General features: G+C 41.2%; 1 protein-coding gene and 1 pseudogene across 4 annotated transcripts in view; both read left to right on the top strand.

The window, feature by feature from the left end:
* Positions 1-18,901, top strand: part of GPT2 (glutamic--pyruvic transaminase 2) — a 166,522-nt gene that overhangs the window by 30,497 nt on the left and 117,124 nt on the right. For 2 of the 4 annotated variants that reach the window (XR_011646317.1, XR_011646314.1), the window contains exon 13: positions 12,138-15,718. The exons of 1 other annotated variant lie outside the window; for it this stretch is intronic. The gene's annotated coding sequence lies outside the window, so the exon portion shown is untranslated. Of the gene's footprint in view, positions 1-12,137; positions 15,719-18,901 lie in introns of those variants that run through there. One more of the 4 variants, XR_011646315.1, reaches the window with a different exon arrangement.
* Positions 617-1,337, top strand: LOC101436184 (large ribosomal subunit protein uL6 pseudogene; annotated as a pseudogene).

The raw sequence follows: 18,901 nt of genomic DNA, 5'->3' as shown, positions 1-18,901 counted from the left end.
CGCCAATTTTACATGTTCTTCATAATTTATGTTCTTAGCACAAGAAGCATTTTTTCCAAATACTACAAACTCTAGTCAGCTCAGCTTTTATTTATTACGTGTCAACCCTAAGGGCTCTGAGCTACTGTTGTTTCGCTTGATGTAGGGAAATAGTACGGGTTCTTTGAAATTGAATGTTACTAAAATTAATACAGAGATTTGCTTTCTGGTGGAAGTGAAATAAGAATTACCGGCTTCTTATAGTAGGATAAGTTGGGGAGGAGATAAGAGAAGAAGCACTATGAAGCCAGTGGGGAGAACTCCCTATACAAGGAATTGCATTACTTTTCTCCAGGCTTTCCCATATCTTTATGTTTAATTTTAATGTGTAGTTTTGGAATTTTCCAGAATTAAAATTTCAGTCTTTATTAAAGAAAATTTGGGAAATAGAAAAATAAAAATAAAAGTAGGACTCTTTCATTTGGAAGATATAGAGACTCACTCAAGGGAGCCTAAGCAGAAAAGGGGAAATTAATGCCTCATGTAATGGAGAAGTCCTGGAGGGAAGGTTTGAGTCTTGTGTTCACACTCTTAAAATGTGAAGGCCTGTCTCATCCAGTTCCACATCAGAAAAGCCCAAGAACTCTTTTTGCCGCATCTACAGCGAGAATGAAGACCATTCTCAGCAACCAGACTGTTGACATTCCAGAAAATGTCGACATCACGCTGAAGGGACGCACAGTTACTGTGAAGGGCCCAGAGGAACCCTGCGGAGGGACTTCAGTCACATCAGTGTAGAACTCAGTCTACTTGGGAAGAAAAAGAAGAGGCTTCGGGTTGACAAATGGTGGGGAAATAGCAAGGAACTGGCTACAGTTCGCACTATCTGTAGTCATGTACAGAACATGATCAAGGTGTTACATTGGGCTTCCGTTACAAGATGAGGTCCGTGTATGCTCATTTCCCCATCAACGATGTTATTCAAGAGAATGGGTCTCTGTTTGAAATCCGAAATTTCTTGGGTGAAAAATACATTCGCAGGATTCGGATGAGGACAGGTGTTGCTTGTTTATTATCTCAAGCCCAGAAAGATGAGTTAATTCTTGAAGGAAATGATATTGAACTTGTATCAAATTCAGCTGCTTTGATTCAACAAGCCACAACAGTTAAAAACAAGGATATAAGAAAATTTGGGGATGGGATTTATGTCTCTGAAAAAGGAACAGTTCAGCAGGCTGGTGAATAAAATCTAACAGTTGTGCAGCAGTGGGAACAACAAGATTCCAGACCTATTTGTGCTACTTTAAAGATACAATAAAATTCATCTTTAACGTGAAAAAAAAAAAAAGAAAAGAAAAGCCCAAGAGCTCTGATGGGCTGCCTCAGTCCATGTGCCGTTCCCCAAACTAATCTCTGGCCCGTGTGCAGAGGTGAAAAAGGGTCTTGGGTCTGCCAGGCCCACGACAGCTGTAACATTGGAGAGAAACTGGTCCCTGGAGGAAAGGGGGTTGGAGGTGGAAGTGCACCAACAAAACTCATTTACCACAGATGGCTCTTGCAGAGGGGGTGGGGGTTGGTGAGGCTCATTGCTGGTTGATACCCAAGTGGACTGGAGATGTTTTCTCCTTCCCTCACCAAACCACAAACACAGGAACATATAGACCTCTTCAGCTGGGGTGTAAACTTGGTGCTGTTTTTTAAATATAGGGGTTGGAAAAGAGTTATTATTCTAGATGATTTTCAGTATAGAGTTTGCTGAAACTACACCAAGAAATCATTTCAGAAAATGTTCAAAAAGAACACATGATGAGCCAAAGACTTGCAGGGAATGGGTAGTTAAAAGCTAGTAAGGGGGAACAAATGTGGCTCAAGTAGTTGAGTGCCCACTTCTCACATAGGAGGTCCTGGGTTCAGTTCCTGGTGCCTCCTAAAGAATACAAAAATAAGAGGAGATGCCAAGCAGAAACAAAAAGCAGACAACAGAAACAAAAAGCAGACAACAGAAACAACAAGCAGACAACAAGCAAGGTGCCTATTGGCACCCTGTCAGTGAGCCTTACTTTGGAATTTATCCTCCCCAGTGTAACAGAGTTAGACTCATTTATAGGTTCCCTACACCTGGCTCTTCTGCCCCTTTTACTTGAACCTGTAATTAGCACTATACTTGGTAAATATATGTCCCAGAGACTTAAACCTTTGATCCATCCATGTGCCAGTTGGGCTCTGAATTTCAGTAGCGTTGCAACACCTACTCTCTGGTTCATTGGACTCTCCCTGGACAACTAATGAGGGAATGATGAACAACACTCATCCCAAGGAACAGAGAGTGCGACTGCAAGCAAGATAATTCCGTTCAGACTATTGGTTTTTGCATTTTAAATCCACTTGTATTTTTGTGTGTGTTGTACTTGAGGAAATAACTAATTGTGGAAGAAAAGTGAAGTATTCTATGTAAGTAAAATACTCATTCAGGAAAATATATACAATTTTTAAAAAATTAAACATATTCAAGGCATCTTGGGGGGCTCACTGTAACTTAGAGATTGGCACACAAAGCACAAAAAGACTTTTGTACAAATCATATAAACTGTTTGAAATTAGCAAATAATTTCCATCCATCTGCCCCATGGGATCTAAGCCCCCTCTCAATTATAAGCAGAGTGGGCATCACCATCCCAAATCTACTATAGACTTATTATTTTTCTAGCAATGGAAGAACTGTTATCATTGATATAAAGGCAGTGACCACCAGAGGTTCTGAGGGATGGAAGAGGGAAGAATATGTGTAATATGGGGGCATTTTCAGGACATTGCAGTTGTCCTGCATGACATTGCAGTGACAGATACAGGCCATTGTATATTTTGTCATAACCTACAAAATTATGCAGGACAGAGTGTAAACTGTAACGTAACTTGTAATCCATAGTAGCAATGCTTCAGTATGGGTTCATCAGTTGTAAAAAATGTACTACACTACTGAGTGATTTTTTTGATGTGGGAAAGTGTGGGAGGGAGAGGAAGTGGGGCATATGGGAATCCCTTATATTTTTAATGTAACATTTATATAACTTAAAGCTTTAAAAATAAAAAGAATTAACAACAAAGCAAGAAAACAAGCAGGGAGCAGATGTGGCTCAAGCAGTAGAGCACCTACTTCCCACACGGGAGGTCCTGGGTTTGGTTCCTGGGGCCTCCTAAAGAAAAAGCAAACTGACAGTGAGCAAAAACAATGAGCAAACAAACGAGGGAGCCGTCTCAAGGGGTGAAAAAAACCTTATAGGCGGGGAGAAGATGTAGCTCAGTGGTTGAACACCTTCTTCCCAAGTATTAGGTTGGTGCAAAAGGATACAGTTTCTGACCGTGAATTTTAAATCATTACAACTAGGCGCAAATACATCTTTATTAATCAAAATCAAAACCATTACGATCAACACATTTTTGCCAACAAGAAATAAGTTTGTGTATTCCCATAGCATAAAAATCCATGCTTTGGGGTTTGGGATGAACTCCTGGAAAGTATTTCCTGCATTCTGCTGGTTGTGGAGGCATTTTCCCTGAAAAAAAGTTGTTGAGATGCTTGAAGAAGTGGTAGTCAGTTGAGAGGTCAGGTGAATATAGTGGATGAGGCAAAACTTCAAAGCCCAATTGGTCCAACTTCTGAAGGGTTGGTTGTACAACGTGCAGTTGGGTATTGTTGTAGGGAATAATTGGGCCCTTTCTGTTGACCGGTCCTGGCTGCAGGTACTGCACTTTTCCGTGCATCTCATCAATTTGCTGAGCATACTTCTCAGATGTAGTGGTTTCACCAGGATTCAGAAAGCTGTAGTGGATCAGACTAGCAGCAGACCACTAAACAGTGACCATGACTTTTTTTGGTGCAAGTTTGGCTTTGGGGAGTGCTTTGGAGCTTCACCCAGCCACTGAGCTGGTAGTCACCAATTGTCATATAAAAGCCATTTTTCGTCGCATGTCACCATCCAGTTGAGAAATGGCTCATTGTTGTGTAGAATAAGAGAAGCAGCTGTGTGCCAGAGGCAGTGCTAAGTGATGGGGATACAGTGGTGACTAAGACAGGCTCCTGGGGCTTTTAAGGTTGATAATGACCCATGATGGTAAGAGTGGGGAAACCAACACAGATAGACTTTTGGAAAGGGTATGAATTTGTACAACCTTTTGGAAAGACAAATTGGCAATGTCAACATTAAGAATACAAATATCTGCCTATTCTAAAATGACAACAATCAAGCATGGTATTGGTGAAAGGACAGACAGTGGAACAGAACTGAGTCTGGAAATAGACTCATACATTTATCACTTTGGCATAAAATAGACCTCCACTACCCCCCAACACATGTATGTATATACTGCTTTGGCATGCTCGTACTGACAAAATAATTTTGACGGGCAAGCCAAAGCTATACAATGGGAAAGAAAAGTCTCTTCAACAAATGGTGGTGTAATCATGGATGGGGAGAAATAAACCTCATCCCCTACCTCATACATACACAAAATTTGAGATGGGGCACAGATGTAAAACATAAGCACTACATCTCTAATGTTTCTGGAAGAAAACAGCTTTGAAAATCTGAGATACGTGAAGATTTCTTGGGGCACAAAGGCACAAATCATAAAAGAAAAACCAAAGAGAATGTCATTAAAATTAATGTGTCTTTTTTGAAAGACACAATTAAGAAAATGAAAAGATAAGCCATAGATGGGAGGGCGGGGGGAGGGACATTTTTAGAACATAGATCTGATAAGGGACTTGTATCCAGAATACATAAAGAAGTTCTACAACTCAAGAAGAAGATGACAAACAACCCAATAAAAAAATGGGGGAAGGGCTTGAACAGACACTTCATAAAAGAAGATATACAAATAGCAAAAAAAACATAAGGAAGGATTCTCAGCATCGTTGGTCATCAAGGAAATGCAAATTAAACCAGTGTAAGATGGAGCGGGTGTAGCTTAGTGGCTGAGCACGGGCTTCACCTGTACGAGGTCCCAGGTTCAATCCCCAGTACCTCCTTGTGATGGTTAGGCTAATGTGTCAACTCGGCCAGGTAATGGTGCCCAGCTGTTTGGTCAGACAAGCACTAGGCTAATTGTAATACAGAGACATTCCATGGACTTTAATTATCAGTGAGTTGATTGCTCAGATGGGTGATTACATCTACAATCAACCAAGGAAAATGCTGTTAGCAATGAGTGATGTCTTATCCAATCATTTGAAGGCTTTAAAAGGGGAAGTGGATTCAGCACTAAGAATTTACAGCTCTACTTTTTTTCTATGTTATTTTTTTTTAATTAAAGTTAATAGATCACAAGGAATGCTACATTAAAAAACTAAAAAAACAAAAATAAGAGGTTCCCATATAACCCAATCCCTACCCCCCCCCCCCATACAGTTCTATTTTGGACAGCCATCTCCTAGGAACTCATCAAGGACCTTCATCAAGCACCTGGGTTGCAGCCTGCCTACAGAATTTGGACTAGTGCAACCCCATGGTCACATGAGAGAATTTTATGAAACTTCATACTTTTTACAGATATCGCCTATTGGTTCTGTTTCTCTAGAGGACCCTGACTAATACACTCCTAAACAAACAAATTACATGTAAAATAGCACTAGAATGACTAAGATGAAAAAGACTTACAATACCAAATGTTGATGTGCAGCAATCAAAATCTCATACATTTTTAATGTGGCTGAATAAAGACACAACCATTTGGCAAATGTAATTTCTTAAAAAGTTTAACATATATCTACTCTCTAACCCAGTGGAGTTCCACCCTTAGCTAGGAGAAATAAAAATTTATGACCACAAAAACCTTGTATAAGAAGGCTCTGTTTGGGGTCCCCTTCCTGGGTTGTTGCCTGGAAACTCTCTCCAAGAGGAAAAGGTCAGGTGATTCTGGGGCTCCTTTCATTTCCCCTCAGGGAATCACTGTCTTGTGCCATCTGTTGTCCAGTGTCAGAAAACTGTTGTCCTATGCACACCCCCTCCGCCAGGTTTTTCAGTTGTTTAAGCTGAGAGGGTAAATCTAGTCCCTCCTGCTCTATCATGGCCTGGAATAAAAGATCCATATCTTTTTCCATAGGGCTGTGGGATATGCTGATGTATTCATTTGTCAAAACTTATTGTACTGACCACTTGGAATTTGTGCATTTCACTGTACATGAATTATAACTCAATAGACTTAACAATCGGTAGAAAATTACATATGTCTTTTGATCTAGCAATTCTACCTCTAGGAATTTATCCCAGGATGTTTTCCCATGTGCAAAAGATATATTGTACAAGGATGCTCTTGGTAGCATTGATGGCCATAGCAGAAGGGGGAAAGAATCCTAAGTAGCCATTACTAAGGAACTGGTGTATTCCTTCAAAGGAATGCTATGCAGCTATTAATCCAAGTGACTACGTCTATATCTATGGACAAGAAAAGTCATCCAAGGTACACTATTAACTTGAAATAGCAATTGCAGTCGTCATATATAGTAGAGCAGTTGACATCTGTGGTATTGTCTGATTGGATTCTCCTTGTCCCTCTCCCGGAAGCATCCTTCCCTCCCCCGGGAATGTCTTTCTTTCCCCCAAATACATCTGGCGATGAGAAAGCGCCCTTATTCTTACATCACTCTGCATCCTCTGGTATTTGGGTGGGTCAGTGAGTCCATTCCAGGATTTTTCTAACTCAAAACACAGAATCTAATTCACCAAAGGCTGAAACTATATTAAACAAACAAATAAATCTCAAGCCCCAAAGACAAAGTTGGATCTTGCCTCATGAAGGAAAAGGGATGTTCAGCAATGGAACAAAGCTGACATTCAGAGACATGGAGATAAGAATCCACCGCCCAGAGGCCTTCATATGTTTTGCCCTGAAATCCTTCAGTTGCTTTGAAGCTACATTCCAGTCCTTCCTGGGCCTTGGTTATCTGATTTCTGGCATTCTAAGAGTCAATAAATCCTCCCTTTTGCCCAAGTTAGTTGGAGTTAGTATATGTATGGGGGGAAAACCCATTAGTTATATATATATATATGCTCTCTAGATGCTCAGACAAACCTCTCGCTGTTTTTTGGCAAAGATGATTTGGAGGAGGAAATTCTGTGACCACAGCTCTTCACAACTATGCCTAGTTTGTCAGATCAGTAAGTGTGGCTGGGACTGTTTCTGGTTGTTTAAGGCAGGCAGGGGCCTGCTGGGCAGGTTTTTATTTTATTTTTTATTTTTTTAAAGATTTATTTATTTCTCTCCCCTTCCCACCCCTCCCTCCCCCCACCCCCAGTTGTCTGTTCTCTCTGTCCATTTGCTGCATGTTCTTTGTCTGCTTCTGTTGTTGTCAGCGGCACGGGAATCTGTGTTTCTTTTTTTTGTTGTTGTATCATCTTCCTGCCTTAGCTCTCCATGTGTGCGGCACCATTCTTGGGCAAGCTGCACTTTCTTTCTCGCTGGGTGGCTCTCCTTATGGGGCGCACTGCTTGCGCGTGGGACTCCCCTACGCAGGGGACAACCCTGTGTGGCAGGGCACTCCTTGCACGCGGGCCAGCTCCACACGCGTCAAGGAGGCCCGGGGTTTGAACTGTGGACCTCCCATGTGGTAGACAGACGCCCTATCCATTGGGCCAAGTCCACTTCCCTGGGCAGCCTTTTATTCATTTATTTATTATTTTTTAAAGGATTGATTTTATTCGTTTATTTATTTATTTTTTATTTTTCTCCCCTCCTCCCCCAATTGTCTGTTCTCTGTGTCTATTTTGCTGCGTGTTCTTTGTCCGCTTCTGTTGTGTCAGTGGCATGGGAATCTGTGTTTCTTTTTGTCGCGTCATCTTGTTGTGTCAGCTCTTCGTGTGTGCGGCGCCATTCCTGGGCAGGCTGCACTTTCTTTCGCACTGGGCGGCTCTCCTTATGGGGTGCACTCCTTGCGTGTGGGGCTCCCCTATGTGGACTACCCCTGTGTGGCAAGGCACTCCTTGCACGCATCAGCACTGCATATGGGCCAGCTCCACAGGGGTCAAGGAGGCCCTGGGTTTAAACCCCTGACCTCCCATGTGGTAGACAGATGCCCTAACCACTGGCCCAAGTCCGCTTCCCATGGGCAGCCTTTTAGATAGCACTGAACCCACATACTATTTGTCTATTTCATTAGGGAAATCTCTTTTTTTTAAAGATTTATTTTATTTATTTCTCTCCCCTTCCCCACCCCCAGTTGTCTGTTCTCTGTGTCTATTTGCTGCGTCATCTTCTTTGTCCGCTTCTGTTGTTGTCAGCGGCACAGGAATCTGTTTCTTTTTGTTGTGTCGGCTCTCAGTGTGTGTGGTGCCATTCCTGGGCAGGCTGCACTTTCTTTCACACTGGGCGGCTCTCCTTGTGGGGTGCACTCCTTGCGCGTGGGGCTCCCCTATGCAGGAACACCCCTGTGTGGCATGGCACTCCTTGCACGCGTCAGCACTGCATGGGCCAGCTCCACACTGGTCAGGGAGGCCCAGGGTTGAACCGTGGATCTCCCATGTGGCAGACGGATGCCCTAACCACTGGGCCAAGTCCACTTCCCATGGGCAGCCTTTTAGATAGCACTGAACCCACATACTATTTGTCTATTTGATTAGGGAAATCTCTCTCTTTTAAGGACCAGGAATCTTCCTCAGCCCCCGTTCAAAATGTTTGACCTAAAACACTTAAGCTGGCAAATCTTAAAGAATTCTTAATTCTTGAGAGTCATTAAACTGTTAAATGCTTTAAACCCTTTTTTGTCTTTAGAGCTTTGTTGGATCCTTTAGATCTATTATTTAATTGCATAATGTCATAAGTGTGTTATTTGTTGGGTGTGAAATTGGTATGGTAAACACGGAAGAAATGTAAGGAAGTGGATGTGATTCAAGTGATAAGGCTCTGCCTATCATATAGGAGGACCCGGGTGCATCCCTGGGGCCTCCTGGTGAAAAGAAGAAGAGAAAGCATGCCTGCATGGTGAGCCAGTGCCCGCGTGGTTAGCCGAGTGCATGTGAAGTAAGCCAAGTGCGCACACACTGAGCCAAGTGCATGCATGGTGAGCTGAGTGCCCATGTGGATGCCTGTGCAGTGAGCCAAGTGCCCATGTGGTGAGCTGAGTGTCCAAACAAGTGCCTGCATTGTGAGCTGCGCAATGAGCTGAGTGCCCACACGGTGAACTGAGTGCCCATGTGGGTGCCCGCGCGGTGAGCCAACTGCCCACATGTTGAGCCAAGTGACCGTGCGAGTGCCCACTTGGTGAGCCAAGTGCCCACGTGAGTGCCCATGTGGTAAGCCAGTGCCCAAGTGGCAAGCCAGTGCCCAAGTGGCAAGCTGGGTACCCACGCAAATGCCCACATGGTGAGCCAGTGCCTGCGAGGCAAGCCGAGTCCCCATGCAGCAAGCCAAGGGCCCACACAGTGAACCAGTGCCTGCACAAGTGAGTCACACAGCAAGATGATGATGTAACAAAAGAGAGACAAGGTCAGAGTCAAGGTGAAGTGCAGCGGAGACCAGGAACTGAGGTTGCGCAATTGACAGGGAACCTCTTTCCACATCAGCGGTCTCCAGGATTGAATCCCAGGAAATCCTAGAGGCGGAAGATAAGAAGAGAAGACAAAAAAGAGAAACAGATACAGAATGGACACAGCCAGCAAAAAAAAGCAACAGGGCAGGAGAGAAAAAAGAAAAAGAAACATACTTTTTAAAGGTGTCTGTTGAGGTATGTAGGGATAAAATACAGTGATGGCTAAGATTTGCTTTAAAGTACCTCAGGAGGGAAGGGGGGAGTAAAGTAAGTTAAAAAAGAGTAGATGAACAATTGTAACAAATGTACCACCCTAACGAAGGATGTGGTTAATGTGGGAAAATGTGGAAAGTGTAAGGAGTGGGGAATATGGGATACCCTATATTTTTTATGTAACATTTATGTAATCTAAGTATCTTTTTAAAAGAATAAAAATATATTTTAAAAAGTAGGTGAAGCAAGTTTGGTAAAATATTGATTTTTTTTTTTTTTTTTTTTTATAAAGATTTATTTTTATTTATTTAACTCCCCTCCCCTCCCCCGGTTGTCTGTTTTCTGTGTCTTTTTGCTGCGTCTTGTTTCTTTGTCCGCTTCTGTTGTCGTCAGCGGCCGGGAAGTGTGGGCGGCGCGATTCCTTGGCAGGCTGCTCCCTCCTTCGCGCTGGGCGGCTCTCCTTATGGGTGCACTCCTTGCGCGTGGGGCTCCCCTACGCGGGGGACACCCTGTGTGGCGCGGCACTCCTTGCGCGCATCAGCACTGCGCATGGGCCAGCTCCACACGGGTCAAGGAGGCCCGGGGCTTGAACCGCGGGCCTCCCATGCGGTAGACGGACGCCCTAACCACTGGGCCAAAGTCCGTTTCCCAAAATATTGATTATTGTTAATGAATCAGAGCAATGGGTATATAGAAGTTCAAGGAAACCTTTCTAGTTTTTGAAAAATTTTTCCAATGTCTGAAAATTTTCATAATAAAAACTTTATAAACATCCATAATCCTCAATCCCTCCCGCAAAAACATTATTTTCAACTTTGAGTATATCCTATCAGAACAGTTATGCAGACATATATTTTAAAAATAGCATCACATCTAAAGCATTTTCAGTTATTATGTAATGAATGTCATGTCACAAAACATTGTTGTAACATTGTTTTCAATAACTACTAGCTATACCATTGAGTGGATGAAACAAAATCTAATGGAGGGGAGTAGAGATGGCTCAAGTGATTGGGTGCCTCCCTCCCACATGGGAGGTCCCAGGTTCAGTTCCCAGTGCCACCTAAAAAGATGAACAGAGAGCAGACATTGAGTGCAAACAACGGGGGGTGGGGTGGGGAGGAGAAGTAATTTTTAAAAAACACAATTAAGCAATCCTGAATAAAGTCCAACACAAATATTAAAAAAAAAAAAAATCTAGTGTAGGATATTTCCATTTCCTTACAATTATACACAAGATTTCATTGAACACTCTTACATCTAATCTTTATGCACAACCATGATAATTCCCTAAGAAAAAGGTCTAGGGCAGGAATTCCTGGATGAAAAAAATTTGAACACGAGGGGCAGCTGATCACCCATGGGATTCCCACAGATGGTGTTTTTTGTTTTTTGTTTTTTTGTTTGTTTAAAGCAAACCTTAACCCTTTAACCTAGCAATTGAGCACATCTAGACTGTCAAATTTCAGCTTTGAAAGATTAAAGGGCAAAACGTCTTGGGCACCCAGGAATCTCAACAGAGCTCTAGTCTAAGATGGACAACGATGGATTCAATGGGCATTATGGGTGTATGCCAATTATATGCATAATTATATCAACTTAGAAATTCTGTGCATTAAGAGGGCAGGTGCATGGAGTGTTCATACTCACCAGAGTCCAGCCAGGGGAGAGCACGTTTCCTTCTTTATGACTCACTGGCCTGGTGTTAGCCTACTAATGATTCTTTCTGGTACATTCTCTTATGCATAGACTTGTAGCTATTTTGACCTTTTGTCTGGCATTGGGAGCTGGATCAGACATTTTCACCAGGTTGCAGGGGAGAAACTGAGATGTTTAACAGGGTCTTGCCTCAGAGGTTGTCAGGGTTCTAATTCAGGATTCCTCAGTTCCAGGTTGTATTAGTCAGCCAAAGAGGTGCTGATGAAAAATACCAGAAATTGGTTGCTTTTTAAAAAGGGTATCTATTTGGGCTAGGAGCTTACAGATACCAGGCCATAAAGCATAAGTTACTTCCCTCACCAAAGTATATTTTCATGTGTTGGGACAAAATGGCTGCTGATGTCTGCAAGGATTCAGGTTTCCTGGGTTCCTCCTTCCAGGGTCTTTCCTCTGTGAGCTTACTTCCCAGGGCTCCAGCTTAAGGCTTCGGCATCAAACTCCAACATCAAAACTCCAACATCAAAAACCCTCAACTCTGTCCTTTGCCATATCTTTTATCTATGAGTCCCCACCCACCAAGGGGCAGGGACCCAACGCCCTGATGACGTGGCCCAATCAAAGCCCTAATCATAACTCAATCATATCCAGTAATAGACCAGATTACAAACATAATCCAATATCTATTTTTGGAATTCATAACTATATCAAACTGCTACACAGCTACTACCACAAGTCCCATCTCTGACATACATTTCTTTGACAGAAGGGGTGCTCAGAGGGTGAACTGTCAACTTTCCAACTGGTTAAAGATGGCAGTGGAAAAGATCAGAAGCACCAAGGCCACCAGCAGAGGCAGCACCAACATGCCCGCTCCTCTCTCCTCAATCTTTAACATGGAGAATTGATGTTCCTCAAATGGACATAAAGTGCTATCACCTTCAAGCCCCAAGTCCTTTCCATATGAAAATGCACTGCAATTGCCCAGGTCATTTCAATAAGGATGGCCCACCCCTCAGACTCAAGGGTTGGGCATATAAGCGGGCCCATCCAATCAATTCCCCTATGTTCTCTGACCCCAGCAATTGGTTCAAGGATGCCATATAAACCAAATCAAACCAATGAAAGCCACCCAAGACTTTGGATGGAAGTGTGGGATAAGAAGAGGTGTTGCTTACTTGGTTGTATAGCATCAGTGTTTAAGCCTTTGGGATTTGGACTTGAATTGGAATCCCTTTCTCATCACTTACTCTGTGACCTTTCTCAAATTCCTTAGTATCATTGAGATTTGGATTCCTTCTCTGTAAACTGAGGCAATAATAACTTCTACCTTACAACATTTTTATTAGTTTTGTGTGGTGTAATGTGTGAAACACTAAGTGCTGAGCCTTGTATGTATAAATCATTCAATTGTATTGGTTGGCTGTTATGATACAGCCCCACCCTAAGGTGTGTGTGTGTGTGGGGGGGCAGTAACAAGCTAGTTCCATCCTGCTAAGCCTGTTAGTCCACAGCATTACTGCTCTTTCACCAATTTTTTTTTTTTTTTTTAATGAGGCTTCACCAGATGGTGGCTAAATACCTGTGATTTTCTGGCAAACTCCTGATTTCAAATATTCAAGCCTGTTGATAGAAAATGTCAAAGGAATATAGTTCCTGTCCATATATGATGAAGATGGGCCTGAGCTGTTACTTGGGCATTTATATTAAACCATTCCAAGGAAAGAGTTATTTGTGTTGCCTACCCTTCCCCACTCCCCCTCACACACCCCGTGTCAGGGAAGACTCAATTGACAGAAAACCTAACTCAAAGTGGCTCAAGCAAAAGAGTTTAATGGGTTAATGAATTACAAGATAGTTTTGATTCACAAGGATTGAGAGTTAGGGAGGTAAAGGTCCTCTGGGCAGAAGTGGGCCACCTGTCCCGATAAAGGGCCATTTAGTAAATATTTTAGGCTTTGCAGACCACTTGGTGTCTGTTGAAACTACTCCACCGTGCTATTGTAGCACTAATGCAGCCAAAGACAGTACATAAAAGAATAAGTGTGGCTGTGTTCCAATAAAACGTTATTTACAAAAATAGGCTTTAGGCTGGATTTGGTCCATGTGCTATATAGTTTGTGTACCATTACACAAAGAAAGAGGATTGCATGAAGATGGTCAAAACCAAAGCATGCTCATTATAAATCCCAAACTTGCCTGGAATGGTCTGCTTTTTTTCTGTAAGGAAATTAAGTTACTAGCCTGGGTCAGTCTATGTGGCTAGAACAGAGAGAGGTTCTTTTTTCTTTATAGATCTATTGATATATCAGGGGTTCAAACTTAGAACCTACCTTGAAGAAGGGTAGAGTATATTCTGGGGAGCTTATGTTCTGAGGTTTTACTTCTTTGCATGCTGATTGATTTTGTGTCAACCCTAATTTCTTAGAGACCTCTGGACCCATGATTACCAGTGACTCAAGTCTCTTGTATGTACAATGGCACAAGATGATGCATTAGGGACTACTCACCCTAGTGAGGATGTGCCTCACTACTGGTAATGACTGGAGCATTTTTATTAATTTTAATCACAAGATGGCTTATATGCAAGTATGTACTGAGCAGTGTCAGCAGAATATTATCCGCCATTATCTCCCCATGCTTTGGAATGTCTCAGTTAGATAAAACTATAACATTGGCAAAGACATCCTGAAGATTTTAATCTGACCAAATAGTAAATAGTTTGAGGAATCTTTTGTAGATTTACTCCTCTGTGAGTAAATATGAGGAAGGACAAGAGAACTCTATAGATAAATTCTATCAGACAGAGGCCATTCCAAAGGTGAGAGTTAGAGGGTTTCTAAAAGGGATGATGGGAGAGCTGGCCAATGGAGCACTGCTTCTCTATCTTTTAATGTCTTGATACTTTCCCATCTCTGAAGAATCAACTATGGCAAGAAACTGACCAATAGCTAAATGTCTTCTCTTTGGATAGCAAGAAAAATGAAGCATTGAAAGTGTAAATTCCAGTAGTGGGGTCATTGCAGTAGAATGTTGGTAGACACCAGGCAGATCCAACCCTACTTTCCTGGGATGATAATTCTGGGTGTACAGCTACTAACTATTGTCCAGGATCAAGCCAGAGAGGATCCAGAACTTAAAATACATAACAATCTTCAGCTGTAAGACAGGTCATATCCCTGCACCAAGGGCATGTGAAAGATAGTAGGGTGAAGGTGTGTCATGTGGTCCTGTCACGACTGCTTCCCACATTAACAGGCTTGTTGGGGGAGCCTGGGAGTCCAGAGAGTTAGGAAAAGGGACCGGCTACACCTTTTGAGCGAATGGCCTCTCTTGGTAAGTTCTATAGAACCCATCTTTAGTTGCCTGGGAGAGGTCAGAACCTTGGAGACTCAAATACAGTTGCAATCCACTGCCCATAGGGGAAACCTAGTTCCCAGTGCATCAGGACATAAGGCTTAGTATGGGGCTTTCTGTAGTTGGGTGTTTCACTGAGAGTGTTCCTCAATTGTCTCAGGAGGTAGTCTATACAGGTAATATCCTTGACTGAATCTTGTGACCCCTTCAAGTACATAGGTCTCCATTTTGTGAGTTTGTTTCTACTGTTACATCATGGCTTTCAGGACTAAAAAATATGTCTTAGTAAAGTAAGAATTTAAATAACCATTATTTGTCTGGTAAGAAAAATATTTGCACATAAGGTCTTTGGTAGTGAAGAGGTTGAGAAATCACTGGGGCCCAATCCTGTTGGTCTGTACTCATTTTATATACATTTTGGTTCTGACTCTCAATCCTGGCATACTAACACCAACATATTGCTTTCTAGGGATTTAGGTCATAATTTCAGATCTCTCAGATTTTAGACTTGGTTAAGCAAGATCAAGATTTCCTTCCTTCATTCAATAAATATTTATTTAGGTTTTTCTATATATTGGTGTTCTATAAACAAGAAGCTTAACTTTGTAACCTGGCTTTTTATGCATTGAGTATCATTGTACAAAGACACATACATGAAGGTATTACCCATTGCATTGTTTGTAATTAAAAAATTGGAAAGGACCCAAATATCTATCAATGGAAGATTGGATAATGGTTCATCCAAATAACAGAACTTTGAAATCATTAGAAGAGATAGATCTTTATATATTAGTACACGTTAAAGGAATAAGATAAAAATAAGTTGTAAAACAAGTTACTATATCCCATTTTTGCATATACTCACACACTCTGGAAGAATACAGAGAAATTGGTAAAAGTGGTTGTATCTGGAAAAGGGAACTAGGATGGGAGATTTCATTGTATTTGTATTTAAAAAATCTTAAAAAATAAAGACTACTCCATTTCGTATTGAATATCTCCAGTGAATGGAATTTGGGTGTACAGTCTTTCCTCTGTCATATATTTCTGTAATATTTGATTTTTAAAACGATCATACTGCCTTCATAACAAAAAGTAATTTGTATCCTATTTGTAGATCACGAGGGGATAAGATGCTCATGTATGGGCTGGTATAATACAGTCCAAATATGATTTTCAACCCACTGCTGCTAAGAGCTTTCTCAGCCAGGAAGTCAGGTCTTCTAGCGTCTTTAGCCTGGTACTGATACATGGTCAGTATTGGTCCACAACCAGATTTAATTGAGCTTTCAGAATTAAAAATAAACACAATTCTTTATTAATAAAGTTCTCTAGAAATCTTTGCCAGACTATGTGGATTTGAGAATTTTATCAAATCTCTTATAACTGGAGATGATTTAATCACAAAACTTTTGGACTAAATATCAGATTACATGAGTCTCTTTGTAATCAAACTCCTTTTGACCTTTTGTCAGATATTTATATTAATATAAAATGTGTTTACTTCACAGTGAAAGAACACAAATCTTCCAAGGTAGCAATCAAAAAAAGGAAGTCTAGGTTTATGAATCTAACTTACTCTGTGTGGCACAAGTGATTGGTGACAGGGAGAGGCAAGAAAATGAAGCAGTGTTTGTTGGGGCAAAAACACAGAATGTAATTGATACAACTGTTGAAGAGCAATTTCACGTCGAATTTCCAAGTAAACTGTCATTTGCCAGATAGTCTCTACAATGCCTTACCCTCCCCAGCACCAGATGACATATATGTAAAAAACATGAATAATGAAGAAGAGCTTTAGTCTGTTTGACTAAAATTCTTTGTATGATACCAAAAGAACGAGTAACAAAAGGGAAAAAAAAGATAAATAGGACTTATTCAAAATTAAAAGGTTTGTGCTTCAGAGGACACCATCAAGAAAGTGAAAAGACAACCCAAGGGAGAAGTGGCTGTGGCTCAACTGATGGGCTCTGGTCTACCATATGGGAGGCCCTGGGTTCACATCCTGGGGTCTCCTTGTGAAGGCAAGTTGGCCTGTGCTGGTGGAGAGCTGACACCCGCATCTGTGGAGAGCTGGCGCAGCAAAATGACCCAACAAAGGGAGACAAGCAGACACAGAGTAATGCGCAGCGAATGGGACAGAGAGAGCAGACAGCAAGCAAACCGCAAGGGGGGGGGGGGGCGGGGGGAGGGATAAATAAACAAATAAAAGGGGAAGTTTGAAAAAAAAAAAGGTCAACCCCAAAAAAGGGAAAATATTTGCAAATTAAATACCTGATAAGGGATAAATAAACCGTGATATCTCCATACAATGGAGTCTTATTCAGTGATAAAAGGAAATGAGCTACCAATCCACAAAAAGACATGGATGAATCTTAAATGCATGTTGCTAAGTGAAAGAAGCCAGTCTGAAGAGACTACATACTGTATAATTCCAATTACATGAATTTCTGGGAAAGGCAAAACAATAAAAAGTGATTGCAAGGGATTCGTGTGGGGTAGGGGGGCAGGGGAAGAGTTGAATAGGTGAAACGGGATTTTTTAGGGTGATAAAATTATTCTGTATGATACATGGCACTATGACTGACAGTAGGCACTTGTCATATCCCATTGAACTTTATAGCACAAAGAGTAAAACTTAATGAATGTAAATTTTAAAATCATTTAGCAGGTGAGGGGAGGCAGAAATCCCAAGATGGAAAGCAAAATGCAACAAAACAATCTAGCTGAATTATGAGCACTTTGGAAATGAAGTCAGTAAATCTAAGAGCAAAATAGATTGTACATCAATTCTAGCTGATAAAGTTGTTTCTCATGGGGCTATGGAGTATTAATAATTAAGTAAATGGTAGATATTGGGAGCCAGGCTTCTCACTGTTGGTTTATGGTTTACAGATAAGCAAAGGGAGGAGGCTAGAAGTATGATAATGGATTACAGTTGTAGCCATCAGTATTAACTCATGTTTAGCTTAATACAGGTACAGACCATTACAAACAGAAATATTTATAGATATGTGTACATACAGAGGTTAGCATACACATGTCCTTTCTCTGTCAGCTGAGAGGACCTAGAAACTCAGTAGGATCAAACACACCCAGTGCCCAGATCTTTGTTTCTAATACCATTCTTCAATAAAAGGAACCTGGGCTCCTTAAGAGAAATGGCTGATGAAACAAACCCACAACAATGAGGATATTTGGTCAAAGTAACACAGAAATCAACAGAAAGAGCTCCCAATGACCAATGCTGTGCCAAATGGAGCCACAAAATAAATAAGATAGTATTGGATTATAAGCCTACATATAAACAACCACAGTACATACTGATATAATTGAATAAATCAATTAATGGGGGAGGAGAATCTCCGGTGCAGAAGAATTCCAAGTATTTTATGTAGATACTCCAGCCTAAAGAAGAGAAAGTATAACTACCCACTCCTTAAGTGCATGTTGTGCAGTAACTTCCCTCCAAAAAGTATGGTATAGAAAGAGGGAAAAGGGGCAACTTAAGAGGAGAAATCTGACAAACACTACCTCAGTCAGGTGATCCAGATCAACATCAACAGTGTTAATTCATGCTGATATTGTGTCCTTGATATGATGTGATGAGATTGGCACTTTACCTCTGGGGTCTTCCTCTCCAAAACCACACTAGACTAATGAGAAAACCATCAGAAAAATTTCAAAAGAAAGGCATTATACAAAATATCTAACATGGTCATAAAAAACAAGAAGTCTCAGAACTGTCACAGCCAAGAGGAGCCTAAAGAGGTATGATGACTAAATGTAATGTAGGGTCCTGGATGGAATCCTGGAACAGTAAAAGGACATGCATAAAATCTAAGAAAATTTGAATACAGTATGGACTTCAGTTAATAATAATGATACATATCTATATACACATAGATATCTATATATATAACTTGTATCCAGCATATATTAAAAACTCTCATAACTCAATAAAGACAGCCATTTCACACTCACTAGAATAGCTATTAAAAAAACAACAAAAAATAAGTGCTAGTGAGAATGTAGGGAAATAAGAACCCTCATATATTGGTGGGAATATAAAATGGTGGGAATATAAAATGGTGGTCACTTTGGAAAAGCAATTCCCTAGAAAGTTAAACATAGAACTACCATATGACCATGCAGTCCCATTTGTAGGTATAT

The sequence above is a fragment of the Dasypus novemcinctus genome, chromosome 18 (genome assembly GCF_030445035.2).
Source record: "Dasypus novemcinctus isolate mDasNov1 chromosome 18, mDasNov1.1.hap2, whole genome shotgun sequence".
In the NCBI taxonomy this organism is placed as follows: domain Eukaryota; kingdom Metazoa; phylum Chordata; class Mammalia; order Cingulata; family Dasypodidae; genus Dasypus; species Dasypus novemcinctus.
This window is presented reverse-complemented; position numbering and strand designations above follow the sequence as displayed.